At 40.3% G+C, this 26,537-nt stretch overlaps 2 pseudogenes; both read left to right on the top strand.

The window, feature by feature from the left end:
* Positions 1 to 2,639: 2,639 nt before the first annotated feature.
* On the top strand, positions 2,640 to 6,866 carry Kics2-ps1 (KICSTOR subunit 2, pseudogene 1; annotated as a pseudogene).
* A 135-nt stretch (positions 6,867 to 7,001) lies between these two features.
* Pabpc1-ps1 (poly(A) binding protein, cytoplasmic 1, pseudogene 1) lies at positions 7,002 to 9,620 on the top strand (annotated as a pseudogene).
* The last annotated feature ends 16,917 nt before the right edge of the window (positions 9,621 to 26,537 follow it).

Raw genomic sequence — 26,537 nt, 5'->3', positions numbered from 1 at the left:
TAGTCAAATTTTGTGTAATATAAATATATGCAAAAGTGTGGGGCAGCAGGCAGTGAAAGGTACCCTGATTCCTGGTCAAGATATGTCAAATCACTGGGAGACCATAGAAGGGACAGCAGAGACATTACCATTCTCCCAGGATATCAAGGCCTCATATACCTGTACCTCCCGCCTCCAACAGACCCCTGTAAAGAGGTTTGAGACAGACTAGTTACATAGGGCAATGCCCCCAGCCCCTCTTCCACAGGTGAGGACGTGACCACAGGGTACAGAGGCCCAAGACAAATCAGTCACACAGGACAACATCCCAAACCTCTCCTCCACAGGTGAGGACATGACCACAGGTTACATAGGCTAAAGACAATGCCCCAAGCCCCTCCTCCACAAGTGAGAACATGATCACAGGTCACATAGGCTCAAGACAGATCAGGCATCAAAACAGGACCACACTACCAAATATGTAGATGAGGTCTTCCCAAGCTCTCAGGCCAAACCAATAGGAAGTACAATAGCTAGACCACAGCATAACCTTCACGCAGTTAAGCTCAAGTAATTCCTTACTTATTCTGTCTTGACTTCTCTAGACCTAGTTGGGCAGCCCTCCCGGCCATGCTATCCAGGATCCTTCATAGCAGCTATGTCCTGCATTCTTCTCAGGCATGGTGTCTCTCCTTTCCTCTGCATTCTCACAGCAAGGTGTATCTCCTTTTCCTGCTCCCAATCCCAAGCCTGGGAGATTCTAAAATTCTGCCTCTGTCTGTCTTCCCCAGGTATTGACTGTTGGCATCTTTATTTACCAATCAGAACCAACTGTGGCAGGTTCCCATAAGCTACATGCAGACCTTTTCATGGAAACAGGTTTTGTTTTGGGGGGAGAGAAACATAATTAACATTCTTAATACAAGCAGTTAGATTTCTCACTTATATACAATTAAAAAGGCTCTCTTCTCTCAGATATACATTGAATACAATTATAATGATTATGTAAATTGTAAGGTATGATATACACATAACATCTGGTCATTAAACTTGGTAATCAAGATAAAGTCTTTTACCACCTATCCTCACAAAAAGAGGATATAATTCTGTACAATAATACCGTTTGATTTTAATTTATATTACCATCTGAAAACTATCTTTTCCAATCTGGAACATCTTCATTAATGTTCAACTGTGAGAATATAACTAGTCCTCAACCCTGTCAGTGATTTGAAGAGTTTAATATTACTTGAATGATCAGGAAACACAAAGACAGCTTCCAAAACTCAATCACCAGACATAGCTGACTTCCTGGACAGTCTTCAATATTCTTTACAATGTTGGAGGGTCTGACTTCATCGTTCTCTCCTAGAACCACCTGAAAGACTTTAAGTGAATCAGGAATTATGTAGGACTTGTTTCCTTGCTTGGCAGAGCTTAGTAGTCAACTATCCTGCATCCATTTGTCCTTCATTCTACAGTTTTTTTGTCTATAGATGAAATTGGGCATTTGTTGCCCAGTGGCTGGCTTGCCATAAGGGAAATAACTCTGCCTGGAGGTAGTGATTCTCAAGATTTTCCTTGAAGTGAAATGGAGTTACTGTCATGAGCAGATATGTCTGGTAGTCAAAGATGTTTTAATAATGAAATAACATCAATGCCATATTCTGTGGATCTCTGATGCTTTTGAAAACAGTCTATCTATATACATGGCATAACTGAGTTGTCAAATATTGATTATTCTTAGCTATTCACTAGTTAAACAATCTTGAAAACACTTTGTTGTAATTAACTAGAACCAAACAAGACCATGAGTTTCTCTATTTACTCGCATTACTTAATAATCCTAAACTCTTTGTAATAGCAGCTATTAAAAGAACTTGGTATAAGCCTTGTATCCTTAAATGAGTTGCATAGGCACAATGCCTAACTACGAGAAACAATAATAATTTTAAATTCATCAATAAACGAAGATTTGTACCAATAAAAACCTTAAACCTGTATCAATGTACAAATTTTTTTACAATTGCAAGAAATGGTTGCCAAGTGAAGGAGCCTAGAGAGCACAGCCCATGGGGCTGACCAACTAGGTACAGAGAAGCCAAGACAGAATTAGTAAGAAATAACTTGGGATTAACTTCATGGAGGTTAATGGATTGGTCCCACTATTGTCCATAAGAAAGGATGCTAATCCAAGTTATATAAAGAAAAGAAGATATAAATATATTCACAGACACTAATCTCCATAGAAGGGAAGAATTAAATAAATCCATATAAACTTTATATTTGTAAAATTAATACAGTTTTTGGAACAAAATACTTTTAAATTATATTTTGAAAAGCTCAAAAAAAAGCCACATCAATACAAAGGCTATGTGTGTGTGCTTCATTCAGGAATGTTAAGCATTGATGCTGGCTGTGAACCTGCAGAGGAGATTTTATTAATTAATTCTGCTGGACCATTATGTGGTATTAACCCCTGAGCAATATCCTCTGTTCTCTCTCTCTCTCTCTCTCTCTCTCTCTCTCTCTCTCTCTCTCTCTCTCTCTCTCTCTGTGTGTGTGTGTGTGTGCGTGTGTGACCATGTGCACTTGTGTGGGTTGATGTCTGCATGCAGGTGAGGGCAGGCACAAGATAAGGTAAGGCCTGTGATTGAACAATGAAAAAGAAAGGTGAGTGGAGAATTTTGGAGATGGGACAGAAAGAAAAAAAAAAGATGGAGGAAGAGAAGGACCCAGATCCGTGTGGCTTTAAATAGCCACAGGTAGTTATGAATATCTTTTTAAGGATGGATAATTAATTATAGACAATTTTTCTTATCTAGATGGGTAATTTTCACCAATATCAATTGGCTCCCAGTTTATTTTGTGAATGTTTTGTGGGGTGATAATTTATTAATATAAATCTGATTGGTGAATTACAAGTCTCTAGAGTTTTAATTTTGCTGAGTTACTGGAAATTGTGACTCTAACTTGGGCTAGCATGACAGCATGGGGGTAGCATGGCAGTGACCTGCCAAGGGAACTTAGTGAATTGGGTGGAAATGTTCTGGGAGCTTCAGACCAGAGAGTCTGCAGAGATGAGAATACCCTGCTAGTGCCATGTGGCCCAACAGTGCTGACACAGCTTGAGATTTGTCCATAGTTTTAATATTTCCTACTACATATGTGTATGTGTTCATGTGTGTGTTCTTGTACATGCATGCGTTTTCCTGCATGTTTGTGTGGATGGTGGTATATATGTAAATATATATGTGCCTGCAAATGTTTGTACTTGTGTGTGGAGTTAGGGGTGGAGTTTGACACTGGGTATCTGCCTCAATTTTTCTTCATCTTGTTTTGTAATTATAGTTACATCTCTTCCTCCCATGTATACCTACTCTGTCATAAACTCAGTCATTCATTATTACACAGAGAAAAATATAGAGAGATATAAATGAATACTTATATAAACAAAAAATCTACATAATACTTTTGTTTGCCTGTATATAATTTTAGGGCCAACCATCAGTCTTGCATAAACAATCAGGGGCTCATTCCTTGGAAGACTAATTCTCTGTATATAAGTAGCTGTAAAATCCCTGTAGCTATTCTTCTAGGGCTGGGCCCCATGCAATGTCTTCCATTAATACTGACATGTTGTGTAGTATTGTCATTATTCAGGACTTGTTTAAATAGCACTTCATGCTGACTAGTTTCATGTAAACTTGACACAAGCTAGATGTAATCATTACGTGGGAGAATGAGAAAATGCCTTCATATGACTGGACTGTAGGCTGGCAAGACTCTGCAGCATTTTCTTAATTGTTGACTGATGAGAGAGGGTCCATGCCATTGTTGGATTTACCATTCCTGGTTAAGCTAGCCATGAGGAAAAAGCCAGTAAGCAGTACCCCACCATGCCCTTCACATCAGTTCCTGATATCAGGTTCTTGCTCTTCTTAAATTCCTGTCCTGACTTCCTCCAATGATGAACAGTGATGTGGAAGAGTAAGCCAAATAAACCTTTTCCTCCTCAAGTGGCTTTTGTTTATAGTGTTGCACCAAAGAAATAATAAGTCTAACCTATACAGACATACTTTTTAGATTTGATGAGTATGGCTTCTGTCATATGTAGGAGGCACATTCACATGCCAGAATTCCTGGGTCTCTCAATGAACTTAAAAACCACAGATTCTATTAGGCTATTTGACAGGCAAGCCTAGGGGAGTCTTATCTCTACCTCACTAGTGCTAGGATTACAGGTATGTGCCACTCTGCCTTGCTTTTCTATAGATAGGCAGGGTTGAACCCAGTTCCTAAGGTTCTCATGCAAAGCATTTTTTATCTCCATCTTGCCGGTGTGTGCCTTTGATTTCTTCTGTATCCTTTCATGCTCTTTATTGAAAGCCTGCAACAAGTCTTTGATGAATTAAGGTACCACCTTCTTTAAACTGATGAGCCCATGGACTGACAATGAAGAATAATATATGGAGAAACTGATACAACTCCATTCATTGGCTGTACCTTAAATAAGAATGTACATTGCCTTTTGTTTTCCCGAATGAAATGGAAAATTGCTCTTTAAACATCTGTTGAGCAAATGAGAAAATGAGTTGGAATTTTGATGTGGACTGCATTATTGCATCTGTAGGTTGCTTTTAGTAGGATGACTATTTTCATTATTACCAGTACATTAGCATGGGAGGTCTTTCCATCTTTTGAGGTCATCATCAATTTCTTTCTTCAGGGACTTGAAGTTCCTGTCATACAGTTCTTTCACTTGCTTAGTTAGAGTCACACCAAGGTATTTTATGTTATTTGTGACTATTGTGAAGGGTGTCATTTCCCTAATATCTTTCTCAGGCTATTTATCCTTTGAGTAGAGAAGGCTACTGGTTTGTTTGAGTTAATTTTATATCCAACCACTTTGCTGAATTTGTTTATCAGGTGTAGAGTTCTTTTGTAGAATTTTTGGGGTCACTTATATGTACTGTCATAACATCTGCAAATAGTGATACCTTGACTTATTCTTTTTCAATTTGCATTCCCCTGATATCTTTTTGTTATCTAATTGCTCTACTTAGAGCTTCAAGTACTACATTGAATAGATAAGGAGAGAGTGGGCAGCCTTCTTTTGTCCCATTAGTGGGATTGCTTCAAGTTTCTCTCCCTCTAATTTGATGTTGGCTATTAGTTTGCTGTATATTTCCTTTATTATGTTGATATATGTGCCTTGAACCACTGATCTGTATACGACTTTTATCGTAAAAGGGTGCTGGATTTTGTCAAATATTTTTCAATAGCTAATGAGATGACTATGTGGTTTGTTTTTCTTTCAGTTTGTGCTGTTCTAACCCAGCTCACAGAGCTCCAGGATCCTGACATTGATATAATAGTCAAAGAAAATACAAAATGCATAAAGTACCTAACCCAAAATATCCAGGAAATTCAGGGCACAATGCAAAGACTAACCCAAAAAATAATAAGAATAGACATGGATGGAGTTGCCCTCCCCCCAACCTGGTGCTGGTGGAACAGGTAGTACTGGAGATGTTCTTCTTTCACCTGGGTATCTTCTCCTGTGACAAGGCCAAGGACAATTGTCCAGAAGGAACAAGAGGCGGACAATAGTACAGGGGTTGGGGAGTGGGGGTAGCTGGCTGTCCCTGCTGGAGGCCTTGGCCAAGAAAGTCTATCACAGCCTCACCTACCTGGAGCAGAAACTAGGGGCCCAGTCATTCTTCAGCAGGAACGACTCCATCTGTACCGTCTACACTTCCCTGCATAACGAACTGAAGAAGGTGGTGGCCGACCGAGGCATCCTGGGTGGAATGGCTCCTCACGTGGAGGAGCTTCTCCCCAACCTGTCAGAGCAGCTCTGTTTCTTTGATCAGACTCAGATGGAGATCATAGACTTCTATCAGAAGATGTACGCCCTCAGCACACAGAAATTCATCAACACGGAAGAGCTGCTCAGCACCTTGGATACCATCCTCAAGCATAGCTTCAGATTTCACCACTCCATCCTCAGCATTCTGGCAACCTGAGTCATCTCCTCAAGGCGCAGGCCCAGATCTTGGAGCCGAAGTTCTTCTCTTCTCTCATTACCTTGCACAACGCTCACATGAAGTTTCAGGGCTGGGGCCAGACTTCTGAGAAGCAGCTGGAGACCAAGAAACACCTGTTTGGGGGGCAGTCTCAGAAGAGAGTGTAGCATCCACACCTTTTCCTTTGGCTGATGAAACTCAAAACCATGCTCTTGGCAAGTTTAGCTTTTACTTCCATGAGGTGGTGAGTCAACAGATGACCACTTCAGAAATGAAAGCGCTGATTACCAAGGTGAACCTGGACCTCTTTGGAAAAATCTCCAGTTTTATCAGGTAATCTGACACTGCCAACATGTCCTTAATTTTTGACAATCGCTACTCAGAGAGCTTTCCTACAGAGAGGCCCCTAATGAAGTAGACCAGTATATATTCCACAGAATTGGGATGTGTATGCCTGGCATGGTAGCAACGTGCCTTGGGAACTAGATGGGTAGAGACATTGCAGCTGGTCTCAGAGAGTAGCTGTGGTCTCTCTACCCAGTGTCAGGCCAGTCATGCACTGTCCCAGTGATATCATGATCATGACAGACCCGAGCATCTGATCTGAACATCTTGAAGAAAGTGGTTCACTTCTATGATGACAAAGTCCAGAGTACCTACTTCCTGACCTGCTCAGAACTCTACTTCACCATCATCAAAGAAATCTGAAAGAGCCTCCCATTTATTTCCTTCCTCTATGAGCTCTCTCTTGCCCTTAAGAACCCCAAAGTGTTTGCAAGTCTGAAGCCTGGATCCAAAGGTAAGAAGGAGCTTGGCCAAGAGTTCCCAAGACTTGATACATTGTTCTTAGCTGAGTAGTTTGTGATTTGGATTAAGCTTAGCTCATGCTTCTTTCTTTCAAAGACAAGCTAATGACAGACCTCCCTAATGTTGCACAGTTCATAAGCAACAAAGACCAAGGACATAGTCTTCAAAGAGGAGTCTAGAAGAACCATGGTGACTGCTGCACCATCGTACAACAAAGGGGTATCAACATTTCTTGATTTCCCTATATTTCATGTCAATTGAATATTTATTGGTCTTTCAATTTTCTTTCCAGAAATTTTTTGGGGGTTTCTATTCTGACAATTGTGCCCAGATGCACTTCCTAACCTCCCACCCTCCCTCCCTCCCTTCCTCCCTCCCTCTCTCTCCCTCTCTGTCCCTGGGGAACAGCAGGGAGAAGACACCAATTGTTATATTAGCTAGTTTTAAAAGCTAAATCTGATTAGTATTATACTGTTCTTAGAATCTTGGTGAGAGGGGTTGGGGATTTAGCTCAGTGGTAGAGTGCTTGCCTAGCAAGCTCAAGGCCCTGGGTTCAGTCCTCAGCTCCAGAAAGAAAGAAAGAAAGAAAGAAAGAAAGAAAGAAAGAAAGAAAGAAAGAAAGTAAAAAGAATAGTTGTAGAATCTTGGTGAGAAATTTCTACCAGGTGGTGAAGTGGTAGATGCCTGAATTATACTGGTCCTTAAAGCAATTTAACCAGCCACAGGTCCTTTTCAGGTGACCTTCAACTCCATCCGCATTGGTTTTTACCTTTAAAGGGTTTGGTAGTTCTCTTTCATAGGTCATCAGATGAGTCCTGCAGCACCTCTGGATGTAGTCTCTTGCTTTCTGGAGATTATGTTCAGAGGCAGTACTGACTGAGCTTCTCAGCACAGGCCTCTCTGTCCTTTCCTATTGCATGTTCACAGGGAAGTGGATGGAAGGAAACCACTAAGAAAAATTGAGCTGTGACTGCTGGGTTTTTCTCTTGGAGCTCATGCGTAGGTTGATGTCATTATACAGGTGAAGGCAGGTTCAAGATAGAACAAGGCCTGTCATTGGACAAGAAGGAAGGATAGGCAGGAAAAAGCTTTTAGACAGGAGTAGACTGGAGTAAAAGGGGAGGGGCAGCTGAGAGAACATGGAGGTGGATGTTAAGATTTCTCTCTGCACATTTACAGGTTGTTATGACTATTCTTAAGGGATGGACGTGTACAGGATTTTGTGCTGTTTAGATGGACAATTATATCTTATCACTAGGGTCAGAGGTTATTCTGTGGTATGTTTTTTCATGTGGCAGTTTAATTTAGTTCAAGAGAGTATGTGGTGGCAGAGGAGACTGGACCCACCACAGAATTGGGATGTGTATGTGTGGCATGGTAGCAACCTGTCTTGGGAACTAGATGGGTAGAGAGATTACAGCTGGTCTCAGAGAGTAGCCATAGTCTGAGTTAAGGGATGGAGCTTAGCAGGTGAGACAATTTGTTAACAGAGATGAAAATATTCCACAGATGCCATGTGGCCCTACAATGCCAGCACTAGTGCAGGATTTTAATTTTATCGCAACACTTGTGATTGTATGAGCTCAGTGGAAAACAGATTTATGTTGGTAGAGCTCAGAAAAAAGTGGAATGGCAGACAGAACTTAAGCACAAATTTGAGCAGATGAAGCAAGACAAGATCACCAGATATCAGGGTGTTAACCTTTATGTGAAAAATCTTGATGACAGTATTGATGAGCGTCTCCGGAAACAGTTTTCTCCATTTGGTACAATCACTAGTGCAAAAGTAATGATGGAGGGTGGGCACAGCAAAAGATTCGGTTTTATATGTTTCTCCTCCCATGAAGAAGCCTTTAAAGCAGTTATGGAGATGAATGGTAAAATTGTGGCCACCAAGCCACTCTATGTAGCTTTAGCTCAGCACAAAGAAGAGTGCCAGACTCACCTCACTAACCAGTATATGCACAGGATGGCAAGTGTACGAACTGTGCCCAACCCTGTTATCAACCCCTACCAGCCAGCACCTCCTTCAGGTTACTTCATGGCAGCTATCCCACAGACTCAGAACCATGCTGCATACTACCCTCCTAGCCAAATTGCTCAACTAAGACCAAGTCCTTGCTGGATTGCTCAGGGTGCCAGACCTCATCCATTCCAGAATATGCCCGGTGCTATCTGCCCAGCTGCTCCTAGACCACCATTTAGTATGATGAGACCAGCTTCCTCATAGGTTCCACGAGTCATGCCAACACAGCATGTTGCTAACACATCAACACAGACAATGGGTCCACGTTCTGCAGCTGTTGTTACTGCAGCCACTCCTGCTGTCCACACTGTTCCCCAGTATAAATATGCTGCGGGAGTCTGCAATCCCCAGCAATATCTTAATGCACAGCCACAAGTTACCATGCAACAGCCTGCGGTTCATGTGCAAGGTCAAGAACATTTAACTGCTTCCATGTTGGCATCTGCACCCCCGCAGGAGCAAAAGCAAATGTTGGGTGAATGGCTGTTTCCTCTTATTCAAGTCCTGCACCCTTCTCCTGCTGGCAAAATTACTGGCATGCTGTTGGAGATTGATAACTCAGAATTGCTTCACATGCTTGCATCTCCAGAGTCTCTCCACTCAAAAGTAGATGAAGCTGTAGCTCTACTACAAGCCCACCAAGTGAAAGAGGCTGCTCAGAAAATAGTGAACAGTGCTACTGGTGTTCCAACTGTCTAAATTGATCAGGGACCACAAACAGAAACTAGTTCTTCACCAAAGAAAAATATCTTAAACATCGAAAATTTTAAATATTATGAAAAAAATTGCAAAATATAAAATGAATAAAAAAAGGAAAGGAAACTTTGAACCTTATGTACCTAGCAAATGCCAGGACTAGCAAACAGTGCTAGTCCTAGTTTACTTGATTTTAAAAAAATACAAAAAAATAGCAAAATATAAAAACAAATTAATGTTTTATAAACCTTGAGAAAAGAATTTTCAGCAAAGTACAAAAATTTAAAGCATTCCTTTCTTTAACTTTATAATTCTTTACTGTGGAATACTTTGGGATGTCAGTTCTGTTCTAAGGAGCAGACTGATGACTGAGCAAGGAAACATAATTTGGATTATAAAATTCTTGCTTTAATGAAAATTCCTTAAACAGAAAAAAAAAACCCTAAGATATAATACACAGACCACATGAAGCTCAAGAAGGACAACTGAAGTGTGGATGCTTCAGTACTTCTTAGAAGGGAGAACAAAAATATCTATAGGAGGAGATATGGAGACAAGGTTTGGAGCAGAGACTGAAGGAATGGCCATCCAGAGCCTGTCCCACCTGGGGATCCAGCCCATACACATACAGCCACCAAACCCAGACAATATTGCTAATGCCAAGAAGTGCATGCTGATAGGAGCCTGATATAGCTGTCTCCTGAAAGGCTCTGCCAGAGCACGGCAAATACAGAGGTGGATGCTCATAGCTAACATTGAACTGAGAATGGGGGTCCCCATTGGAGGAGTTAGAGAAAGGATTGAAGGAGCAGAAGCGGTTTGCAACCCCATGAGAAGAACAATACCAACCAACCAGAGCTCTCAGGGACTAAATCACCATCCAACGAGTACACATGGACAGACCCATGTCTCCAGTTGCATATGTAGCAGAGGATGTCCTTGCTGGGCACCAAGGGAGGAGAAGTCCTTGGTCTTGCCAAGACTTCTCCCATCACCCCCCCCCCCAGTGTAGGAGAATGTCAGGGCAGGGAGGCAGGAAGGGATGGATTGTTATATGAGGAATACCCTTATAAAAGGAGGGGGAGGGGATAGGGGGTTTATGGACTGGAAACTGGGAAAGGTGATAATATCTGAAATGTAAATTTAAACAATCTAATTAAAAAAATGCAAAACCAAACCCAGCTTCTTCTTTTAGTGTTTTTCTGAGAAATTGAAAAATAATCCTTGGTATTCATTTTTGTGTTTTTCCTGACTAAACCACCATTAGCCTTAATCATGTGGCACCCCAGGCACCTAAAATGATGTAGGCTTTGGTAAACCATGGAGGGATGTATCTAAATATAAATTATTTAAAATGGTAAATATATACATATTTGAATTGTATATTTATTTTAAGCACATCTGGAGTAATCTAATAGTTATTTACAAAGAATAGAAAGCAGATGTGAATGTTAAGAAAATCTAAAGGCAACATAAACTCTAAGTCCCTATTCACTGTCAGTTTGGAGGAACCTCAAAGATTAGTACTGACTCTTTAATCATTTCTTAAGCTCTTCAGTAAAGTGTGTGTGTGTGTGTGTGTGTGTGTGTGTGTGCATATATATACATATATGTGTGTGTGTGTGTGTGTGTGTGTGTGTGTGTGTGTGTGTAAATAATAGGAATAGAAGAGACCAAAGATTCCCAATTCAAAAGACCAGAAAACATTTTCAACAAAATCAAAGAAGAAAACTTCCCTAACCTAAAGAGGATGGCCATAAACTTACAAGAAACCTACAGAATGCCAAATAGATTGGACCAAAAAAGAAAATGCTAGCTTCACATGATAATCAAAACACTAAATGCGCATAAAGGGAAGAATATTAAAAGCAGTAGGAAAAAGCCAAGTACCATGTAAAGGCAAACTATCTAAAATGTTCCATAATGCCTAAGTAAACAGGAGGAATCATTGAAATACTCCAAACCAAAAACAGTACAGGACCAGATTGTTTTAGTTCAGAATTCTATCATATTTTCAAGGAAGATCTAATACTAATACTTCTCAAACTATTCCAAAGTAGAAAGAGAAGGAACACTTCCTAATTCATTCTTTGAAGACACAGTTCTACTGGAACCTAAACAACACAAAGACCCAATGAAGAAAAAGAACCTCAGACCAATTTTGCTTATGAATAATGATGAAAAATACTTAATAAAATCCTCACAAACTGGATGCAAGGACATCATTCACCATGACCAAGTAAGCTTCTCCCTAGAGATGCAGGAATCATTCAATGTACAGAATTGCATCAATTAATTTACTCTATAGATCATGATCAAATGATCATCATCTCCTTTGTGCTGTGAAAGTGTTTGACAAAATATTGCACTCCTTCTTGTTAAAGGTCAACTCAATTCTTACCAAGATAGAAAGAGCAATTCTCAAATTTATCTAGAATAACAAAAAACCCAGAATAGTGAAAACCATTTGCAACAATAAAGAACCTCTTGGGACATCACCATCCCTGACCTTAAGCTGTAATACAGAGCAATACTGATAAAAAAAAACTTCATGGGATTGGTACAGAGACAAACAGGTAAATCAATGGAAATGAAGTGAAGTCCCAGAAATAAAAGCACACACTTATGGTGATTTAATCTTTGACAAAGAAGTCAAAACCATACTGTGAAAAAAAGAAAACATTTTCAACAAATGGTGTTTGTCTAACTGGTGGTCTACAGGTGAAACAGTACAAATTGATCCATTTTTAATCTACTTGTACTAAGCTCAAGTCCAAGTGAATCATGTACCTCTGTATAATACCAGATATGCTAAATCTAATAGAAGAAAAAAGGGAAATAGCCTTAAACACATTGGCACAGTTAAAATTTTTCTGAACAGAATGGCCCAGGTTCTAAGATCAGCAACTGACAAATGGGACAGCATAAAACATAAAAGCTTCTGTAGGGCAAAGGACACTTTTAATAGGACAAAATGGGAACCTACAGATTGGGGAAAGATCTTTACTAACTTTATATTAGATGGAGGGCTAATCTCCAGTATATACAAAAAACTCAAGAAGTTAGATTCCGACCTGTGCTAAGAGCCAAAAGTCAGTTGCCAGGAGCACAAACACACCTGAGAACAGAGGTAAGACCAACTCTCCTCCTCCAAGCAACCCACCTGGTGGCCTTAGGACACACAAAGGCAGAAGTTATCTGGGACAGGACATTTCTGGCTTCACCTTGTGCCCAGAGATGAAACTCTTCCACAGCTCACTGTACCCAAATCCCATGGGGGAGAGAGTTGGACACTCAGAAGTGCAGACAATCATGAGCATTCAGGAAAGACCATCACTTCTGCTCACATTTTGGGCCCAAAAGAAATCTGGCTAGTGCTCCTTGGATATAGAAACATAGGAGCAGTCATTGGCAAAATTTTACCAGTCTATGCCTTCACTGAGTGCTGAAAACCAGTCACCTGGAGCAGTGACACACCTGAGGGCAAAGGTAAGACCAACACTTCTGCTCCAAGTGACCCTCCTGGAGGCTTCAGGACACACAAACCCATGAGCAGTTCTCTGTTCCCAGATCCAAGTGAAAGAAGACAAGTCTATAGGAGTGCTGACACACAGGCTTACAGGAACGTCAAGCCACTCTCAGAGACAGCAAGACAACCTAATACCAGAGACAACCTGATGGCAAGAGTCAAGCACAGGAATCTAAGCAACAGAAATCAAGACTGCTTGACATCAACAGAACCCATCAAAGCAAATACTGGATATTGCAGCACAACAAAAATCAAGATTTAGATTTAAAATCGCATCTCATGATAATGATAGAGGACTTTAAGAAAGATATAAATAGGGGCTGGGGATTTAGCTCAGTGGTAGAGCGCTTACCTAGGAAGCGCAAGGCCCTGGGTTTGGTCCCCAGCTCCGAAAAAAAGAACCAAAAAAAAGAAAGAAAGAAAGAAAGAAAGATATAAATAACTCCCTTAAAGAAATGCAAAACGACACAGGTAAAAAAAAAAAAGTAGAAGCACTTAAAGAGGAAACGCAAAAATCCCTCAAAGAATTACAGCAAAATGTAACCAAACAAGTGAAGGAACCAAATAAAACCATCCAGGATTTAAAAATAGAAATAGAATCAATAAAGAAAGCACAAAGGGAGACAACGCTGGAGATAGAAAACCTAGAAATCAGGAGTCATAGATGCAAGCATCAGCAACAGAATATAAGAGATAAAAGTGAGAATCTCAGGGGCAGGAGATAGCATAGAAAACATTGACACAAACTTCAAAGATATGTAAAATGCAAAAAGTTCCCAACCCAAAACATCAGGGAAATCCAGGACACAATGAGAAGATCAAACCTAAGGATAATAGGTATAAAAGAAAGTGAAGACTTCCAAATTAAAGGGCCAGTAAATATCTTCAACAAAATTATTGAAAAAACTTCCCTAACCTAAAAAAAGAGATGCCTATAAACATACAAGAAGCCTACAGAACTCCAAATAGTTTGGATGAGAAAAGAAATTCCTCCTGTCACATAATAGTCAAAACCCCAGATGTACAAAACAAAGAATATTAAAAGCAGTAAGGGAAAAATTTCAAGTAACATATAAAGGCAGACCTATCAGAATTATACCAGACATCACACCAGACACTACAAAAGCTAGAGGATGTAGGGCTGCTATCATACAGACCTTAAAAGAACACAAATGCCAGCCCAGGCTACTATATTCAGCACAACTCTGAATTAACATAGATGGAGAAACCAAGATATTCCATGACAAAACCAAATTTACACAATATATTTCTACAAATCCAGCCATATAAAAGGTAATAGATGGAAAACTCTAACATGAGGAGGAAAAATATACCCCAGAAAATGCAAGAAAATAATCTCCTGGCAATGAAACCAAGAGAGACACACAAACATAATTCCACCTCTAACAACAAAAGTAATAGGAAACAACAATCACTATTCCTTAATATCTCTGAACATCAATGGACTCATTTCCCCAATAAAAAGATATAGACAAAAAGACTGCATATGTAAAGAAGATCCAGCATTTTGCTGCATACAGGAAACACACCTCAGTGACAAAGACAGAAACTACCTCAGACTAAAAGACTTAGCAGAATTTCCTAAGTAAATGGTCCAAAGAAACAAGCTTGAGTAGCCATTCTAATATCAAATAAAATCGACTATCAAAAAAGTTATCAAAAAAGATAAGAAAGGACTCTTCATATTCATCAATGGAAAAATCCACCAAGATGAACTCTCAATCCCAAATAACTATGCTTCAAATGCAAGGGCACCTACATTCATAAAAGGAACCTTTCTAAAGCTCAAAGCACACACTGCACCTCACACAATAATAGTGGGAGATTTCAACACCCCACTTTCATCAATGGACAGATCATGGAAGCAGAAACTAAACAGAGACACAGAGAAACTAAGAGAAGTTATGAACCTAATGGATTTAACAGATATTTATAGAATATTTCATCCTAAAATATACCTTTTTCACAGCGCCTCAGGGCACCTTCTCCAAAATTGACCATATAATCAGTCACAAAACAGGCCTCAACAGATACAAGAAGATTGCAATAATCTCATGCATCCTATCACTATAGACTAAGGTTGATCTTCAATAAGAACAAAAACAACAGACAGCCCACATATAATTGGAACTTGAACAACACTCTACGCAATGATAACTTGGTCAAGGAAGAAATAAAGAAATTAAAGACCTTTTAGAATTTAATGAAAATGAAGGCACAACATACCCAAACTTGTAGGACACAATGAAAGAAGTGCTAAGAGGAAAACTCATAGCTCTGAGTGACTCCAAAAACAAATGGGAGAGAGTATGTATTATCAGCTTGACAACACAACTAAAAGTTCTAGAACAAAAAGAAGTAAATAGACCCGAGAGAAGTAGAAGGCAGGAAATAATCAAAATTGGAGATAAAATCAACCAAGTGGAAACAAAAGGAACTAAAAAGATGATCAACAAAATCGGGAGCTGGTTCTTTGAGAAAATCAACAAGGTCAATAAACGTTTAGCCAGACTAACCAGAGGATACAGAGAGATTATCCAAATTAACAAAATAAGAAATGAAAAGGGAGACATAACAACAGAATCTAGGAAATTCAAAAATCATCCAATCCTACTACAAAGGCCTATATTCAACAAAACTGTAAAATCTGGTTAGAATGGACAATTTTCTAGACAGATGTCAAGTACCTAAGTTAAATCAGGATTAGATAAAATATTTAACAGTCCCAGAACTCCTAAAGAAATAGAAATAGTTATTAAACATCTCCCAACCAAAAAGGCCCAGGTCCAGATGAGTGCAGAATTTTTAAAAGACCTTATACCAATTCTGTCCAAACTATTCCACAAAATAGAAACAGAAGGAACACTACCCAATTCCTTCTATGAAGCCACAATCATGATTATACCTAAACCAAACAAAGAACCAATAAAGAAAGAAACTTCAGATGGATTTCCCTTATCAATATAGATGCAATCGACTCAATAAAATTCTCACAAACTGAAACCAAGAACACATCAAAACCATCATCCATCATGATCAAGTAGGCTTCATCCCAAGAATGCAGGGATGGTTCAATATATGGAAATCCAACAACAAAATGCACTATGTTAACAAACTCAAAGAAAAAACCCACGTGATCATGTCTTTGGATACTGAAAAAGCATATGACAAAATTCAATGGCCCTTCATTACAAAAGTCTTGGAAAGATCAGGAATTCAATGCCCATACCCAAACATAGTAAAAGCAATATACCAGTAGCCAAAAGCAAACTAAATAGAGAGAAACATCAAGCAATCCCACTAAAATCAGGGACTAGATAGGATTGCCCACTCTCTCCCTACCTATTCAATAGAGTACTGGAAGTCCTAGCCAGAGCAGTAAGACAACAAAAGGAGATTAAAGGGATACAAATTAAAAAGGAAAAAATCAAAATGCCACTATTTGCAGATTATATGATATTATAATTAAATGATCCCATAAAGTTAGACTCCAAAGAGCCAAATAACTATTAAAAATGGGGTACAGAGCTAAACAAACAATTATCATCTGAGGATTATTGAGTGACTAAGAAGTACCTAAAGAAATGTTCAACATCCTTAGTCATCAGGAAAATGCAAATCACAACAACCCTGAATTTCCACCTCACACCAATCAGAATGGCTAAGATCAAAAACTAAGGTGACAAAAGATGCTGGCAAGGATATGGAGAAAGAGGAGCACTCCTCCATCGTTGGTGATATTGCAAGCTGGTACTGAAAGACCCCCGGAGTGGGGAGACCCTCACTCAAGTCTCGGGATGACGCAACCCCCCAAGAACTCACACAAGACCGTCCTTGTTGTAATCACATGAGGTTTATCGATAGCAACCAGTGCACTGGGGTCGAGTCTCGTATCCCACGTAGGGGCAGTGGAGTTCGACCCCGAGAGGCTGGGAGAAGAGGTATTTAAAGGGAGAAACCACAACCAGAGGGGGCAGGGATGGCATCATAGAATAACAGTGAAAAATCACAAGGAAGAACTCTGTCCCCCAAGATTGTTTCCTAGGAGAAGCTGTCTCCTACTTCTCAGATTGTTTAACTTCATGGTCCGCTAGTTCCTAGGAGAAGTTGTTTCCTGCTTCTCAAGATTGTTCTCTAAGATTTATGGTCAGCTAGTTTCTGGGAGAAAGCTGTTGAGCTGGACAATGTAATTATCTATTCTATAGCCCTAGGAGAGGCTTCTTGGAACATATAATTCTGGGGCCTAACCTGTTTGAATTTTTTTTTTTCTGCTCTAAACTTTGTGTCTAGGAGGGCAACTTTAGAACTTTTATCTTTCATTCCCCACTTCTTCTCGTGACTAGTTCTAATCTTAGAACTAAATTTTTGTATCTTTATAACATCAAAATCTGAACAGTACTCATCTTTTTTCTAATGAAGGTAACTAGCTTATTTAACACACAGGGACCTATAATCGGAAACAGAAGCAAAATTAAGAAGGGTGCCATAAGGGAAGATATCAGAGTAGTCATCCAAGGAGATCTACTAAACCAGCTCTCGAACCATCTCTGATGTATAAGTCTAGGGAGCTTTTTGAAGATCCGAGTGTCTCTCTAGGTCCCAGCTCTCAGCCCCAACGGCTAGTATGTGGCTGGTGAAGGCTGAGACTTGACAGCTGTCAGGGTGGTCAGCAGCACCAGGTATGGTCTTTTCTAGTGAGGCTCAAGTGTCTGGGCTCAGTATCGTTATATGTAGCCAACTCTCCAACCTGGAACTTGTGGGATGTCTCAGGGGTCCCCGGGGCATAGGCTGTTGCCAGCTGTGAGCAGATTTCTTTCTGTATCACCTGTAGGTCTTTTAGCCTGGCATACAAATCATTATTACTATGACATGTTGGTTCAGTAACATCATCTAATACAGTCAGAGGAGCTGAGGCCCCATATAAGATCTCAAAGGGGGATAGGCTGAATCTAGAAGGGAGATTTCTTGCTCTGAAGAGAGCAAGAGGGAAGGAATATCACCCAGTCTGCACCAGTCTCCATGGTTAATTTGGTCAGGGTCTCTTTTAGAGCTTTATCTATTTATTCTATCTGTCTTGAACTTTGAGGTCTGTAGATATAATATAATTTTTAATCGACCTCTAAATACTTGGCCACACCCTGGCTTACCTTGGCAATGAAAGTAGGGCCATTGTCTGACCAGATTACCTTGGGCATTCCAAATCAGGGGAAGATTTCTTCCAGTATCTTCTGGATGACTATCGAGGCTGTCTCTTGTTTGGTGAGGAAAGCTTTTATCTATTCCTGGAAAGGTATCTACAAACACTAGGAGATAAGCAATTTGGGCCTTTTCTTCTGTTGTACATTCTAAGTGAGGCCATCCCTTAGTCCAATCCCAGTTCCCAGTGGCTGTCTTTTGTAGGCCTGTAACCAGGATAGGCTCCTGCATAGCCATTCCCCGAGCTACTTTATCTGTTTTGTTACTGTCCCATGTCACTGAATTTCTTCCTTCCTGATGTCCTGGGCAATGAATAATACTCACAGTTCTTGGCTTCATCAGGGCATCCAAGAGATGGTAAGGCATCTGTTGTGCTGATGTGCTGGGGGGTAAAGGTTTGTCCATCCCAGATGACATTTGTGTTGTCCTTCATTGTAGCATGTACTTATCTCTGACATTTATGAAGAGAACTGTTTCCATCGGTAGACAAGGTAGCCTCGGCTTTCAGAAGGAATCAATCAGCCAGTCGCAGAGATCTTTTTTCCACCCATTGGCTTCTGCCAGTACTTGATACTCATGCTATGGTGGCTCCAGGTCAGGATTGGGCAGCAAGGTGACCAGATTGCCCCCAACCGGTGGAGAATCTAGTCCATAGCAGCTGACCAGTTGTCTCATCTTTTGGGACGTTCTATTCAGAGGGAAAACATCAGCCACTCTATCACCCTGGATTGGGTGACAGTTGTTAGTGCCCGGCTGGCAGGAGTGATGGGTTCCAGGCAGAACAGCACTAAGCCACACATCTCCCAGCATCAGGTACTGGTGCACTGAGAGAGTCTTAAGCTCCACATACACAGTCTGCAGATATGCATACACATGGCCTCACCCAGCCATTTTAGCCCACGCAAGCCATCTTGGAGAGCAAATTTTTCATGAGCAAGGGATAGGGACAGTCAGGGATGACCATGAACTAGTGGGTTACACGGCCCACGCCAAGGTCCACTGTTCTTCAGGTAGTCCATAAGTATTGTTTGTTGCCAGTAGCCCCTGTACCCAAGGTCTTTGGATACTGGCCCACTGGGGCATAGGAGCACAGAGCGTTGGGTCTCTGTATCCATAAAACAACTGGGCAGGCTTCTTTACTATCTCTGAGCATAGTCAGCACTCTAGGACCAAGAGGCTCTCCAGTGGCCCCTCTTGTACTTTCTGGGGCAGACCCTGACCCACTGTCCTTTTTCTTTGTATTAGGCATACTAATCTTTAGCCAGGAATTCTCTCCTGTTGTCAGGTTGTCTTCTTAGGTTCCCTAACTACTGTGGCCAGTATATGTTCCTCTCTTGTCTTTTATCTCTCTTTAGCTCTCTAACTTCTTAACCCTTTAAATTTCTGTAACTTTCTCTTCATATCTTTCCCTTATCTTAGCCAGATTGGTGGGGCATTTTCCAGCCCCTCAGAGACCCACCCTTGGAGCCTGGGGGCAGACCCGGAGCACTCCCTACCTTCAGGTGTATTGAATCCAACAGGTCTTCCATCCTTGTCTGGAACATTTTTTTTTCTGGCCTCTAGTAGGATTCTGTATTTCCTGTAACAGCTATTAACAAGCATCTCAAGTGGGATGTTGAGAAAACAAGAAGAGAGTCCAGAAAATAGAGGTCCACCAAAAAGGACAAAAGCACAGTCACACAGAAAGACAATCAAAAGATTAACAGACAAAAAAAAAAAACAAAAACAAAAAACAGAAGTGCGCACAAAAACAAAAGATAAGTGGCCACCGCAAGATCACCACAAAACCAAACTGATTCAGATGGGAGCTTCTGTGAGCTCACCAAAAACAGATGAAGAGGAGCAGATTCCACATCACTCCTCTTTCACAACCAGAATCTCAACTGACAAGTTGTGTGTTCAATCTAGTGGTAACACAAAACAAAGACCTAAGACACACAGACAAAAACCACTCTGGAAATACAGATGGCCAGGAGGGCAGGTCTTTTTTCCAATCCAGGAGAATCACCGAATCCTCACAGGCACCCAGATGGGAATCTCCCAGGTGTCCCTCCTCACCTCCTGGGACGTCTCCCAGGGCAGTGCAATCAGTGAGCCCCAGGCACGTCTACCGCTCACACTCGCTTCTCTCCTGAGACACGAGCCTCCCTCTCAGCCCGAGATGGGAGTGACTGCGAAACCAGAACTCCAGAACTCGAGAGCAAATACAGACCCAGAGTAGCAAACCACAACCCGAGGGGGCAGGGATGACTTCATAGAATAACAGTGAAAAATCACAAGGAAGAACTCTGTCCCCCAAGATTGTTTCCTAGGAGAAGCTGTCTCCTACTTCTCAGATTGTTTAACTTCATGGTCCGCTAGTTCCTAGGAGAAGTTGTTTCCTGCTTCTCAAGATTGTTCTCTAAGATTTATGGTCAGCTAGTTTCTGGGAGAAAGCTGTTGAGCTGGACAATGTAATTATCTATTCTATAGCCCTAGGAGAGGCTTCTTGGAACATATAATTCTGGGGCCTAACCTGTTTGATTTTTTTTTCTGCTCTAAACTTTGTTTCTGGGGGGGGGGGCAACTTTAAAACTTTTATCTTTCAGTACAACCACTCTGGAAATTAGTCTGGAGGTTCCTCAGAAAATTGGACATTTCACTACCTGTAGTGGCTATTCTTGGTTGTCAACTTAACTATATCTGGAATGAAGTTTAATCCAGTGGAATGAACTATAATGCAGAATTGGAAGGCTCACCTTTGATCCTGATCTTCAGGCTGGGAGATACAAGTTTCTGACCTGGATCTTGGTATGGAGATCTTGAGGCAAAGTGGCCATGAATCCCAGAAGCTTAAGTCAAAGAGATCTCTGAGTTCAAGGTCACCTGGGACAAAGCAAGTCCCAGACCCATGAATAGTGGTACACACCTTTAATCTGTGACACACTCTACTGGAAACTTACATAAGGACATTGGAAGAAGGAAGAGGCTTGATCTCTTTTTTTGCCTACCTGCCTGCCTGCCCTAGTGTGACAGAGCCACTGCTAGATCATTGGACTTCTATTCACAGCTGCTGCTGTTCGTTGTTGGGGAGTTGGACTACAGATTATAAGTCATCAACTAATTCTCTTCCTATATAGACTACTCATAAGTTCTGTGACTCTAGAGAACCCTGACTAAGACACTAACTACCTAAGGACCTAACTATACCACTCCTGGGCACAAACCCAAATATGTTCCAACAGGCTCTACTATGTTCATAGCAGTCTTATTTATAATAGCCAGAAGCTGGAAAGAATCCAGATGTCCTTCTACAGAGGAATGGATACAGAGAATGGGGTACATCTACAAAACATACTCAGCTATCAAAACAATGACATCAAGAAATTCATAGGCAAAGGGATGGAACTAGAAAATATCATCCTGAGTGAAATGACCCAATCACAAAAAAAAAAAAACAAAACAAACAAACAGAAAAAAAAACACACATGCTATGAACTCACTGATAAGTGGATATTTGCCGAAAAGCTCAAATTACCCAAGATACTATCCACAGACCACATGAAGCTCAAGAAGAACGACCAAAGTGTGAATGGTTCAGTCCTTCTTAGAAGGAGAAAGAAAAATATCCATAGGAGGGATCATGGAGACAACGTTTGGAGCAGAGACAGAAGGAATGACCATTCAGAGTCTGTACCATCTGGGGATCCAGCCCATATATACAGCCACCAAAACTAGACAATATTTATAAAGTCAAGAATTGCATGCTGACAGGAGCCTGATATAACTGTCTTCTGAGGCTCAGCCAGAGTGTGACAAATACAGAGTCTAATGTTTGCAGCCAACCATTGAACTAAGAACAGGGTCCTGTTGGAGAAATTAAAGAATGGATTGAAAGAGCTAAAGAGACTTACAACCGCATAAGAACAACAATACAACCAAAGCTTTCAGAGACTATACCACTACCCAAAGACTACACATGGACAGACCCATGTCTCCAGTTTCATATGTAGCAAAGGACAGCCTTGTTGGGCATCAATGGGAAGAGAAGCCCTTGGTCCTGCTAAGGATGCACCTCTCCCCCCATGTAGCAGAATGTCAGGTGGGGAGGTGGAAAGGGGGAGTTGTTGGGAGGGGGAACACCCTTATTAAAGGGGGTGAGGGTGAGGTGATAGGGGGCTTGTGGATAGGAAATGGGGAAAGTGAATAACATTTCAAAAGAAAAAAAGATGTTAGACTCCAAAAAAGATGTTAGGTTCAATAACCCAATTTAAAAATGGGGTATAGAGTTAAACAAAGAATTTTCAACTGAAAAATCTTGAATGGCTGAGAAGCTTCTAAAGAAATGTTCATCATCTTTAGTCATCAGGGAAATGCAAATCTAAATGACCCTGAGATTCTACCTTACATCAGTCAGAATGACTAAGATCACAAACTCAGGCAACAGTACAAGCTGGCAAGGATGTGGAGAAAGAGGAGTGCTCTGGAACTCAATCTGACAGTTCCTCAGAAAACTGAATAAATTCTACTTGAAGACCCAACTCTACCCCTTGTAGGCATATACCCAAAAGATTACCCACTATATCACAAGGACATGAGCTCCACTATGTTTATAGCAGCCTCAAATACCAGAAGCTGGAAAATGGATACAAAATGAGGCATATTTATACAATGGAATACTACTCAGCTATTAATGAGGACTTCACGAATTTTGCAGGAACTAGAAATATCATCTGAGTGATATGACCCAAACCCAAAAGGACAATCATGGTATAAACTCACTGAGAATTAGATATTAGCCCCAAAGCTCATATACCCACAATACAACTCAGAGATCATATAAAGCTTAACAAAAAGGAAGGCCAAAGTGTGGCTGCTTCAATCACACTTAGAAACGGGGACAAAATAATTAGGGAAAATAGAGGGAAGGAGGATCCTGAGTGGGAGAGGGAGGAAAAGAGAGCAGGGTCAGGTATGGGAAGAAACAGGAGAGGAATTCAGTGGGCCAGTAGAATGAATAGTATATGTAGCAGTAGCAGCAGGGAATAGGGGAAATCACTAGGAAGTCCTAAAGGCCAGGGAAGCAAGAGCCTCACAGGACCCAGTGAGATGGAATTAGTCTAAATGCCCAACAGGGGGGAGATAAAACCTGTAAAGACCACCTCCAGTATATAGGCATGACCCCCAGTTGAAGTCTGTAGCCACCTACCCACTTCCAAATTTTTAAACCAGAATTGTTCCTGTCTAAAGAAAACAGACAAGGGTGGAGTAAAGACTGGAGGAAAGGTCATCCAGAGGCCACCCCACCTTGAAATCCATTCCATCCACAGACACCAAACCATGACACTATTGCAGACCCTAAGATGTGCTTGCAGACAGAAGCCTTATGTGGCTTTCCTCTGAGAGGCTCTGCCAGCACCTGCCTAAGGCAGATGCAGATACTCACAGCTAACCATTAGCCTGAGCCTAGGGATCCCAATGAAAGACTTACGAAGGACTGAAGGACCTGAATGATATTTCAACTCCATAGAAAGAAGAAGAATATCAAATAATCGGACACCTCAGACCTTCCAAGGACTAAACGACCATTCAAAGAGTATACATGGGCCAGTCCATAGCTTCTGCTATGTACGTACCAGAGGATGGCTTTATCTACCATCAGTGGAAGGTGAGGCACTTGGTCCTGTAGAAGCTTCAAAGAAGGGGGATGCTAGAGGTATGAGGCAAGAGTAGGTGCATGGTTGAGTGAGCACCTTCTTTGAGGCCAAGAAGAGGGGAATGGGGTGCAGGGTATGTGGAAAGGAGACCAGGAAGCAGAGCAACATTGGAAATGTAAACATGTAATATAATTTTAGTTTTGAAAGGGAAAAATAATAAATAGTAGCTAATATTTCAACCTTTGTATCATTGTTAGGGAAAATCTATGATTGTAACTAAACAAGGAATTGAATGTATCAGGAATTACTCAGTTCATGGTTAACTGTTGAGAATAAAGTTGGAGTCACCAGAATGTAAAAGAATTATCTTGAAATGTTCATTAAAATGTCAAACAACACTAATTCATTCATCATTCTAGAGCAAGTTAGGCTATGTTTTTTTTTTCACATGACTACATTATTAGCAATGACTAACAAAATATGATTTAAAAATTCAATTTTTAGGTTTTGTGGAAAGCATGTCTAAAATCCAGCAGATGGATTTATATTGTTGTAATATAACAAGGCCTAAAATGAAAAACTAATAGCATAAACCCAAACTTCACACATGTAAAATTATAATCACAACAAAATATTAAATTTTATGGTTGAAAATCTGATAACTCTGAAAGATAATACAATTAATGTGTTTGTCAAATAATAACTAAAATCAGAATTATATGTTCGAAAGTAAATGGAGAACATTAAATACAGCATAACAGTTCAATGAAATGAATAAATTCTAATAAAAAGGAAAATAAAGGAGTTGGATATGGATTCAGTGCAGAAAAAAGAACCTATGAAAGGAGAGAATATTTGTTGCATTAATACAATTGTTTATATGATTCATCTCTAAACCACGAGTTGGCTTTCCTTCACCTTTCCCCTTAGAAGTTTATTTTCCAGGCAGAAAAAATAATTTTACATTTGGAAAACCCTAGGGTTGAAACTGCGTTGTCATGAACCAAGTCCAAGTCACTTTGCTGTTAAGACAACACTGCCCACAGAAGACAGTTGATTATGCTTTCTGCCTTCTGGCTTCTTAAGACTAGAGAGAACAATAGAGAAAAAGCAGGAAAGAGACCACATAACACAATCTGCTTTGTTATATCTCCTGTCTGCAAACCTATAGTCGGACAAGGTTTGTTTGTTTGTTTGTTTGTTTGTTTATTTATTTATTTATAGCCATCTTTTTACTGAAAGATGATCAGAAACCTCTTAGTAGTCATTCTCAAGGGAACATTTGCATTCACACTTTTGTAAATATCTGAAACAACAAAGTAATCTTTTGGTGTTTAAGCTTTACCAACATGTCAACTTTTAAAGAATAAAATTGGCATGTATCTACACTGGATCATATCATACACATTGCATATTTAAGTTGGTTTGCCTGCATTTCTGCATGTTTTACCAAGCAGTAGACGAAAGAAATTAAACCCCACAAGTTTCTTCAGCGTAGCCAGACTCTGAAGCAATGCTGTGTACTGCTTAACACTGCTGGGGGGAAAAATTGTGTAGCAGAGGTGCCTACAGAACAGCCAAGCAGTTTAGGGTAACATAAAATGAGGTAGCACTAAGTAAATATGAGTCTGTGTTCATCACACATCCTTAAAGCCAAGTGGGAAACAGCAACAAATCATATCACACAATACATTTTGATGCCAGCAGTGTTAGTGACACATAAGTCAATATTCATCTTGAGGGACTAAGTTTCTACAAGTAATCATACATCAAAGACCTCCTAATGTATATTTTATATGCACTGTGAAACACTTGTTTGTTATATGGGAATAAATCTAGTTTGAAGAGAGTATAGTAGTAATAATAATCTTCTTTATAAACTAAACTCTATAACAGATAGGGCGACCACAGAATTGAACATGTCAGTGTCATTTTGTTGACAGAACGTCCTGATGAGTTTAGTTGGTAGGAAACCAGAACCACAAATTATAGAGCACAGGTGAGGGAACTATGATTGTAAAGCAGTAGTCCTTTTGAACTAGACCAGACATTGAGTTAATCTAGCTTCAGTGTAAGCCTCCTAAAAGACTTCAAACTGAGGGTTAGCCTGAGTCAATGTACATTGTTCTGAACTGATTGTCACAGATTGGCTCTCAGAGAATGAGCTGTGAGAACTCATGCTGAGCCACTAAAGTTGTGATCAGTCAAGCTAAAAAAACTAAAGCAGGCACTCGTGGAGCACAACAGTCTGTGTCATAGCCCTGCAGAAAGCTTGCTACCCTGCCAGAGCACATATTATCAAGTAATAAACTTTCTGCTAAGTGGAGAAAGAGGAAAAAGTCATGTCATTGTTGAAAAAGGTGTTTTTGAATTGCTTTATTGCTTCAATGTCTATCAAAGCCATTGTTACAAAGTATCACTTTTATTTGTGGTCGGTCAGGAGGCATAAGATTAGTAGAGGTCATATTTCAGTCCTTGTGTTAGCAAAAAAATGGAATTATGACTAACATATATTTCTAATAACTCTTCCAAATGGAATATATTAAAAATATATAGTACTACAAAGTCATTATGGACTCAAGTTACAGATGTTTTAGATGGTGAACTATTGTAATTAA

Source organism: Rattus norvegicus, chromosome 16 (assembly GCF_036323735.1).
Source record: "Rattus norvegicus strain BN/NHsdMcwi chromosome 16, GRCr8, whole genome shotgun sequence".
Lineage (NCBI taxonomy): Eukaryota > Metazoa > Chordata > Mammalia > Rodentia > Muridae > Rattus > Rattus norvegicus.
The sequence above is the reverse complement of the archived record's forward strand: the minus strand, read 5'-3'. Positions and strand labels throughout refer to the sequence as shown.